This window comes from Aphelocoma coerulescens, chromosome 6 (genome assembly GCF_041296385.1).
Source record: "Aphelocoma coerulescens isolate FSJ_1873_10779 chromosome 6, UR_Acoe_1.0, whole genome shotgun sequence".
NCBI lineage: Eukaryota > Metazoa > Chordata > Aves > Passeriformes > Corvidae > Aphelocoma > Aphelocoma coerulescens.
The window spans coordinates 29,898,229-29,907,796 of NC_091020.1; the positions used below are offsets into that span (position 1 = coordinate 29,898,229).

At 42.5% G+C, this 9,568-nt stretch overlaps 1 long non-coding RNA gene across 2 annotated transcripts; it reads left to right on the plus strand.

Moving 5' to 3' along the window:
* Positions 1-2,910: 2,910 nt before the first annotated feature.
* On the plus strand, positions 2,911-8,233 carry LOC138112869 (uncharacterized). 2 transcript variants are annotated; one of them, XR_011151884.1, is made up of 5 exons: positions 2,911-3,044; positions 3,366-3,441; positions 3,840-3,939; positions 4,582-4,649; positions 7,769-8,233. It is a non-coding gene; the product is annotated as an uncharacterized lncRNA (long non-coding RNA). The 2 variants fall into 2 exon arrangements; XR_011151883.1 differs by having other exon boundaries at positions 2,911-3,441.
* Positions 8,234-9,568: the final 1,335 nt, after the last annotated feature.

Consider the following 9,568-nt stretch of genomic DNA (forward strand, 5'->3'; position numbering starts at 1 on the left):
AGAACCACAAGATGATTCAGTGTTTTTTGATGCCCCACACGCATGTGCTCGATGCTCTGTCCTGAGCATGAGCCCCAGCTTTCAGAGCTGCAGCCCAGCTACCCCATATAAAGCACCAGGACAGCTGCTGGTTGTAGCTTTGAACTGCTACAGCACCATGGGCTCAGGGTAGCTGCTGAAAAAACCCATGGATGATCCTTGTGTCCCCATGACATATATCCATGTTTCTTGTCTATCCCCTGTACCTGCACAGTGTGAGGACAGGGACCAGTGAGAGCTCAGGGCACAGCTCCTCCTTCTCTCTTTGCTGAGTACAGGCTGCTTCTGGCTTCCCATTGCCATTTTGTTTCATTTTGTTTTGTTTTCCCCTCCTCTAACCCCTTACAAAAGAAGTTACTGAAAAGCTCTTAATCCTAGGGGCAAGGCATCCTGCTCAGTGTTTTGCTGCAGCCCATGTTTGCCTGGTGCAGAGAAGCCAGAGTGCAGCCCGAGCTGTGTATGGTACATGACAGATCTCGGAGCTGCACAGTGCTGAGATCATCCTGGAGATGCCAAAGTGATAGGCAGGCAGTGAGGATCTCTGACAGCCAATACATAACACCAAAAGTGGTAGAGGGAGACTGTACGTGAAAGAAAATCATGTGTAAAATTTAATGTGGGGTGCTGTTTGTTTTGGTTTTTTTCTAAAGATAGATATGCAGTTTCCATGGACACCCATTTTTATCTTAATGTATGTTTCCTTTAATTAAATATACATAACCAGCCTTGCTCAGGATGTGAAGTCTGGTGTTTGATTTTCTTTACATTTTCTCTAGGGAATTACTAATAGGCAAGCAGATTTCTGGAGACATTTAGGACAGTGTTACCTTCCTGCTATCAGATGTTTTGAGCCTTAGGAAGCCAGCCAGATATAGGAAAAGGACAAAGAATACAGAGAAGGTAAACTGCTCTACACAGTGTGAACGGCTCATCTTCCCTCAACATGGCCAACTTTTCTACTGGATCAATCTTTTCTTTCAACAGGCTTTCCCACCATTTAGTCCTCCTCTTGTTTTGCCTTTTTCCTTAGCCTCGGTAGCAGCAAATAGTTATTGCTGATAAAATCTGATTGGCCTGGAAGGTGTTGGCCTGGTGACTTGAGAACTTAAGGCTGCATGGGGAGCAAGTATGTGAAGCAGAAAAACTCCAGTGTTTAAGAGGGCAGGAACTGGGAGCTTGTTTTGGTTGTTTTATTTTGGATATATCTTGCTTTAGAAGGAGATCAGAAGAGATCTGATTTTTTAGGATACCTGGGAGGCATGGTAGTGTCTTACTGAAGTGTCACACTTTAGGAAGCCTAAGCAGTGAGTTACACTGAACTTAACCAAAGAGAGAAAGCAGGGGTGTGGGGTGGAGCCTATTTTTGAGTGTTCTTAAATTTTAGGGCAGAATTCTTTCTTTTGGCTTGCTGATGGAATGAGAATGAGAAGGAATTATAGACGGACGTTTACTGAACTTTTCCCTCTGTTTCCCAGTTAGGACACAAGCTCAGAGTTCATGGGAATGTTACCTTTTCTTAAGAAGCAAAACAAAACCAAAAGCTGCAGATAACTTCTTTACATTATGTTCTCCTTTGATTCTCAGGAACAAGAACTGGTGCCAAATTCAGCAAAAAGCTATTGGTTCCATATTGTTCTGTGTTCAGGTCCCCACCTGGTCATCTGGTTCAGATTCATGCCACTTTTTACATTATTGCAGCCTTCTGGAATCAGGGAACACATGTTTCTCTGTCAGGTTTAATGGTGAGAACACTGCCACTGTCTCACTTATGTGCCATTTCGAAGAGAGGTGAAAAATTCAGAATTATTCTATCAACATCACCTTTTCCATTAAAAAGGAAGGGTATAGGGCACATTCCCCACAAATGTCATCACTTATATCTGCTTATAGTGTAGTTTTCTACCTATAAGCTCTCATGGCGTTTTTATCCATTAGCTCCTTCTTTATCAGGGCCATTTTATATTATCTTGGGCACTGTGTTGAGCAGCAAACTATGAAAGCTAAGAGGCAGAGCAAAGGACAGGTGGCACAGAGGTTGCTGCAGGAGGTGACTCATTTGGCATTTCATTCTGATCGGATTACTACATTTAATTTGGGCATTGGAATCTGACATCTTCTGACACTTCTCATGGCAGACAGGAGGAGAGGTGGAGGGGGCAGAAACTTTTTGTGCAAGCTCTGAAATGCAGCAGGGCAAGAAAGATTTGTTGCCATTCTTTTGTATTGGCATACACTGGAAAATATGAATTAATTGCTTTTTAACACAGGCACAGAGTTTCTTGGCTGAGAGTAGGAGGCAGGTTACGCTGAGCTTGGTGCATCTTCTTTCTGGCAGCAAAGATCAGGCCTGAAAACACACCTACAGATTATACAACTGTCTTTGTGAGAAGCATGGACAGTGACTGAGTTATATGAGACCCTGGTGAACCTCAGTTCCTTCTCTCTCATACAACAAGTACAGGAGCCTGGTGAAACTCTGGTCTGACCTGGTATGCAGCCATGTGCCCTAAAGTCCTGTTATTAATCAGTTTCTTCATAGCCTAAATGTGATTCAGGCAGGTCTTCAACAAGGCAGAAATGGATTCTGCATGGTGAAACCTTGGATTCCTTATCCCAGTGCTACTGATGAGAGTGTGAAAATAAGCTGGATATGTTTTATGCCTTTATCTATGTCTAGGTAAATACACACACCTGTTGCTCACCTGCCTCAGGGAGCTCACTTTATGCATCCTCCTCTTACCTTCACTCTCGGGCTGTCTTGTAGGAGGCAGGGAATCACAATCAGCAATTAGCATGGTTGCACTGAAGTGCCTTCAGAAGAGGTATTTTAGCTGAAGCCTCTCCAGTGATGCTTTTCTCCAGTGACTCCCAACAGGGCTGGAGATAACCTGTGGCTGAAGGATTAAGTGCTGCTTCGATCAGCTCACTGAAGTACCTTCAGTTTGCACTTGCTGGGGACACATTTTGGAGTTACTTTTCACACCAATCTCCTTTGGCATGGCAGGGTGGGAGTGAGCTGCATTGCTTAAGGCTTACAGACGTGGTAGCCCATGTTCCGATGACAGACAGGGATCTGTAGCAAGGCCCCTACTCTAAGAAGAGGGTCTGTGCTCTACAGCTGCCAGTGCTGCATGTGATTAGTCAGCCCTAATGCTGAGCTCTGCAGATTAATGTGTTCCTCTTCTCCCATTATATCCCTTCTCCATGAGGCAGTCTATCTCTTGCATCAGTAATGACCAGCTGCAGAGCCTCAGGGTTTTCTCCAGCTACTTTTAACTGATCTAGCACTTCTTATTTTTTCCATGCTCTGCCCTTTCCTTGATTAGTAAATTCCCCAATGTCTTTAATCAAGCTGTGTTGAGCCTAGCAGCTCTGGCAAGTTTTGTTTTGTTTTAATAAAAGGTGAGTTTGTTCCCCAGGCAGGTTCTGCCAGCTCAATTTCAACTATTGCACATTGGTCTTAAAAAAAAGGGGCCTCCCATCTCACAACTAGAGGCTATACAATATCCTGGGTGAACTCCTTCAACCTGCCCATTCCCCTTCAGAGGAAAAAGGGACTTTTCCCTCCCATTTCACTGAGGTCAGTGTTTTGCTGAGTGCATTCTTCATTCACAGCTTCAGGCTAATGGACTCTAAGGGTTTAGTTGTGTGGCTGCTGTTCAGCCCAGCCTTACATCTCAGGTGACCACCCAGGCTCTCCAGAAATGTCCTCACTTAATATTACTTAAACCTGCAAAGCCAAAGTTGGCATTCTTGAGGTCTCCCTACCTGTTTCAGTTCTCAGCCTCTCCCTTTTTTAGGCATTTGATCAAAGCTGGGAGAAATGTTTCAAGTAAACAGACTTTGGAAAAATTCCCTGAAAAGGGAGACCAAGATTTGTAATGACTTTTGTCAGCACAGGTGAGTGGATTTGTTTAGCAGATTTTTTTTTATTAGTATATTTCAACCTCTTCTTGAGATGCTACCTTTGCAGCAGCTGGTTATGGAACTGGAGAGCAGGTGAGAGGAATCCCAGATAACTCATGGAGATTGAGAAGCCATAACCCTGCAGCTTGTCCTGGCATTCCCTCTGGATTATGGTGTTCCTTCTGACAAGCTTGTTTTAAAAACCTTTCTCAGATTTTATATGGTTTGCTTTTTTAAATCTTCCAGCTAACAGTAAGACCAGAAAATTCAAAGATAAGGATGATTATTGGGAATACTTCCAAAATTTAGACACTGGAAGTGTGAAAATTGCTATTAAAAGCATCTCTGTAATTCATCTAGCCCTTTATAAATTGAAGTAATAAGTCAAAATGAGTGCAATGTAGGGCTGTTTTGGGCAGAAGAAATCAAAATTGAAATATTGAAACAAACGATGTGAGAAATCACCAAAATTTACAAAATGCAGTAATTTATTTAGTTCCATGCTTTCTGCATACAGGAAGATGACCTCATTAAAAATTAATTGAGTGGTTTTGCATGAAACTGTTGGGTCAAAGGTAACAAAACCACCTAACAGCTCTTCTGAGAGCCCTGGCTCAATTTTTTTTTTTTCCTCAGATGAAACCATCAGGAAATTTGACCTGAATTCAGGAATAGCTTCTGGACAAGAGAAAATGCATTTCTTGGTGAGTTTAGTATTGACTGAAAAAAATATGTTTACCCTGTACCACAGCAATACAAATAGCTTTTATCTCCATTACAAACAGACTTATTTTATCTATCAGTGATGTACTTTAAATCTCATATTTCCATTACAAACAGGTTTGTTTTACCAGTGACTTACTTTAAATCTTGTAGTAGAGTTCTGCCAACCTTAATTTTCCTTATGGGCAGATGCAGAATAAAGAAAAATAGGTGCTATATACTCCACATTCACAGTCAGTGAAGTAGCGAGCTCGGCAAGCTTTCCTTCCCTGTCAGACTTTGTACAGAACAGAATGAGAGGGAGACATTGGTGTGATTCCTGAGGCTTTCTAGTTATGGAGGAGGGGGAACTGGAGTCAACATGCTAAGTTGGGAAGCTCTGCAAACAGTGAGCGAGGCAGAGAGGAGCTCATGCCTCAGCCACCGTGCACGGCTCCAGCAACTCCAATGCTCCCCCTGCATGGGGCCCCAATTACGCAAATGTCATTAGCTTTAGGACTCAGTATGTCTGCACAAATAAACCTCCCAGGCCCAGATCAGGAAATTATTGCACTTGCTTTCTGAGCAGAACAAAGCTCAGTGCAGTGATGAAGCTACACACTTAGCATTGAAGACATGAATGTATGAAGTCAATTACAAAAGGGGAGCTCTGTGGTGCGCAAATAATTGGTACAACTACAGTGGCTTATCTGTGTGGAATACGTCCTTGGTGTATTGCTGCAGCCTTCCAACACAACCAAAGCAAAGTATCTGACTGGAGAGAATAAACACACCTTAAAAAGTAAGTGGGAATGGACAAAGATGGGAAGTTTGGGGGTTAGCAGTAGGATAGATATTAATTAATATTTTGAAAACCTCAACGATCATTTTCCATGCTTTGAGAGATGTGAGGTTCTTTTAAGTACAGCCAGAACTCAGAATCCTCTGAGCCATTAATGACTGTGGTGATCATTAGTGCTGGGCACCCAGTGAGTGCTAGAAACAAATAAAGACAGTTTATGTTCAGAACTATTTACAGTATGAATTGAAATAGAGCAAAGCAAGTGGAAATGATGACCAAATAAAATACAAGAGACTAGTTGTTCAGTCGGGGTTTTAGAGGTACTCCAAAGTTTCATTGAGGCTCCTGTAAGTGTGAAGGTTGCTATGGTATTGCTGCATCACCTCTCCAGTGGCTGGAAAGTGGCCCCAGCAGAAAAGGACTTGGGGGTGCTGCTCAACAGCAGCTGAATATGAGCCAGTGTGTGCTCAGGTGACCAAGAAGGCCAGTGGCATCCCAGCTTGGGTCAGGAATAGTGTGGCCAGCAGGACCAGGGAAGTGATTCTTCCCCTGTACCACCACTGCTGAGGCTGCACCTGGAATCCTGTGTCCAGTTCTGGTGTATCATTCGTTGGGTTTAACATTTGGGATGGAGGATTTCAACAGCTAGATGAGATCCTGGGGAAGTTTTGGTGCTAAACAATGCTTGATCACAGCTATATCCAGACAGTGTAAGTACTGCATCACGTGCCTCATCTGTTATTTGTCACAATAACAGGGTCATTTTAAAACTGTTTAAAACCCAAGGAGACTCCTGCTTCAAGCAGCAGAGGAACACAAGAAGTAGTTAAACAGTGTTCAGTATCCAGTACTAAACTCAATTTGAAGAGGGTTCTGTGTCTAAATTCTAGGCAGCCTTTTCCATGGCCATTTAGGATAGACCTGGGGCTAGCACAATGCAGACAAGAAATGAAGTCACTATTAAAAAAAGATTCAAATGACATTTCAAAGGAACTCTAGCTGCTGATGTAGTCACTTGCACAGTGCATGCTCCATCTGGCAACTCATTAAAAGTCCGGAGAAAAAGGGAAATGGGAACTGAATAACAAGATGGTACATATTTTTTAGACTAGGTGAATTATCAGCCCATTATTGGATCATTATCTGACTGGGTTTTCCTCTGTCCCTCCCTCCTTGTTTTTAGGGTTTATAATTTTATCCACTGTCATAGCTCAAGTGGACTTGGCGGAGTCTTTGCTATGTCTTGGTTTTGGTTTTTTGGGTTTCATTCAGTACCTCTCCTTCCTTCCTTCCTTTAGAGGTGGGAGGGGGAAGTGCTGTCCTATTTAGGCTGGAAGGAGGTGCTGGAGCTTGAATGGCTGAAGTGGCATTTCCCATGTAAGTTTTGGCCATCTCCTCTTCAGTGGAGGATAGTGACCATGGAGGAGCCCCCGGGTTAGTTCCTATCACAGCTGATTGCTCCTCTTCAGGAGCAGAATCTGGGCAGGCTGTGGAGCTCTGACAAGGTCTCCTGGCTCATAGGTAGCACAGCAGGATTTGGGCCACTTTTTACCTTCCTCTGGTGTTTCTACAATATGAGAAACATTATTCTCTGAGCTGCCCTGAATCTGTGGATTTAAGAAGAGGTTACAAACAAAAGTCTTAATACCCTGTACAGCATGGAAGTAACACTCAACATCCAGTTGCCAGGGAACAAAGTTCTTCCTAAGAAATAATGGACAATGGAGAAGCCAAAAATACGATTAAAAACTACTTGGCAATATACCATATTTTTACTTTGTCTCAAGCCTTCATCTTGTGATTGCCTTGATAGAGGTGTAGAGCACAGAATAAAATGATGGAATGGGAAAGGAGCATAGATCATTTTTTTCCAGTTCTATGTCACTGCTTTGCAGAGAGGATGTTCCTGTCAGGGGACATGTTCATCATTTTTCAAGTTTTGTGTCAGTCTTCTAAAGAAGATATCTGTTGATCATGCTCAAATTTATCTAGGGAGTATATCTATCTCAGCAGAGAGAAAAATAATTCATTCTTTAGATCTGCCAGTCAGAGCAAACATCTGTCCTTACAGTGAGGAAAAATTATAGAATCCATATCCATATCCTCTTTGACAAGTTATCCCCAAGGAAGGCATGAGTCTCACTGTTAGCACGTTCTGCAGGAGAAACAGTGGTAGGCAGCAGAAACAAGAATCAACCTTCCTAAACCAAAGAATATTTATCCGTAAAATATCTAATTTACACTCTGCCTTACTGCTGGGAGAATTTTACACCATTCCCAGAAAACCCTCAACCCTTTTTTGTGCTCATTACTGTTCAGGTTTAAAGGAATTATTTCTCAATGAAAGATGCCTCACAAGCTGCATGAGAAGACAGACTGCAAGGAGACACTTTCTGTCTTTGAGTCCCAGCCACAGACATTGGACTTCCTAATCTTATCAAGATGTTCAGGACAATAGAATGTCTCTGAAAAGTAAGCCAGGCCTTGAAGTAAGAGAAAAAGCCAATGATGTCAAGCAGCAAAACACAGGAGCAAAGGAATAGTGGCCTAGGGGAAGGAGAAAAATAAAATGAGCTATCACCAAGTTGTCAGGTTTACAGTTTTATGATCTGTACAAGCTTAATAGAGTTAAATAGAGTGGAAATCCACACCTTTGAAGCTGCTGTTGGAATGCATATTGCCTGATGGGGTTAATTGAGGAAGGCCTGAGTTCTGTGAAGTCTTAATAGTGCCACTTAAGTGGGTAAAATATGTATTCATTGTTATGTTGACAAAATAAAACAATTAAAGCAGTAGCTTATGGCTGTACTCACTATCTGCTGCATATTATCTTATGGAACTTTAGAGTGTTTTTCTTTATCCTCCCTATGTGCTGGGGCTGTCAAACCACCCCTCTCCCACTTTTCTGGTCCCTTTTGTAGCTGGAGACACTGCTTTCCTCTCCTCCCCTCTCTCTGCCTTCAGCACTGTGCTCTGTTCCTCCCTGTCTCTCACCATAGACTGTGGAGTGTGTTATTATTTGGAGTTCTAGTTGTGAGAGACAACACCTGCTCATAAAGCTCTGGAAAGCCCTTTGCCAAAGCTATTGGGATGTCATATCTATCATTAGTGGCTTTGAAAGTTTACACCAATTTGAAATAGAGCTATTGATGCAAAACCTTTATTACAGGAGGAAACTTTAAACTTGAGAAACGTGGGAACAAGTATGGCTATAATATTTTGGGGAGTAAGGAGGAGGCTTTTATTGTTTTTCTCAGCTGACAGTTTCAGTTTTGACTTGTTTTCTCCTTATTGGGCCCGTTCTGCTAATGCTTCCCAAGGATATACTATAAAATTATAATTCCTAAAGCTCCCTAACTATGTAGTCATATTTAGACTTTTGAAAACAAGCAACACATCCTTAAGGGCTCTTAAGTACACTAGTGATAATGTTAACTGAAGCAGTGAGAGATCTTTCCTTTCTTGGCTAAAATATTTCTGCAGGACAGTGCCACAGCCTTGGCTGTATTCCATCAGTCTCATCTTCCCTGGCTCACTGTCATGGCTTGCTAGTCTGGAACAAAACTCTCAGATATGTTGCAAGAAATAAAAAAATCTTACAGAGAAAGGGAGTTAATGACCACAGTCAGAACTATTAACACCAAGCAAAGCCGAGTTAAAGGAACATGTGGCAGATCTTCACACTGGACTCCCTTTGTGACTCTTTGATCCTGCGCAGCTGTAGAACAATTCAGAGTAGTAACACCTGCTGTAAAACAGCTCAGCGACTGTGCTAATTGCTTAACTGAGGAACAACAGCATTAAATAACATGAGGGTGACCACACTGTTTCTGTCTTTAATCATTCAACAAGAGATCAAACACCAAGCCCTGCTGTTGAAAAGCAGCGAGAAGGAACAGGAGACCTGGCACTCGTGATGTACTTAGGGCTTGAGTCTCATATAATACCCTCAGGGGAAGAATTTGAACATAACTTAAACGCATTTGGGGTGTTTGGGGGCCATCTTTCCTGTGTTTCTATCAGTGCATATTCTGATGGATGTGTTTGGGGTCTGGAAGGAAGCAGGTGTCTGCAAAACCCTAAATGCACATCAACCAGCCCCAGGTTTCTGAAGAAGGA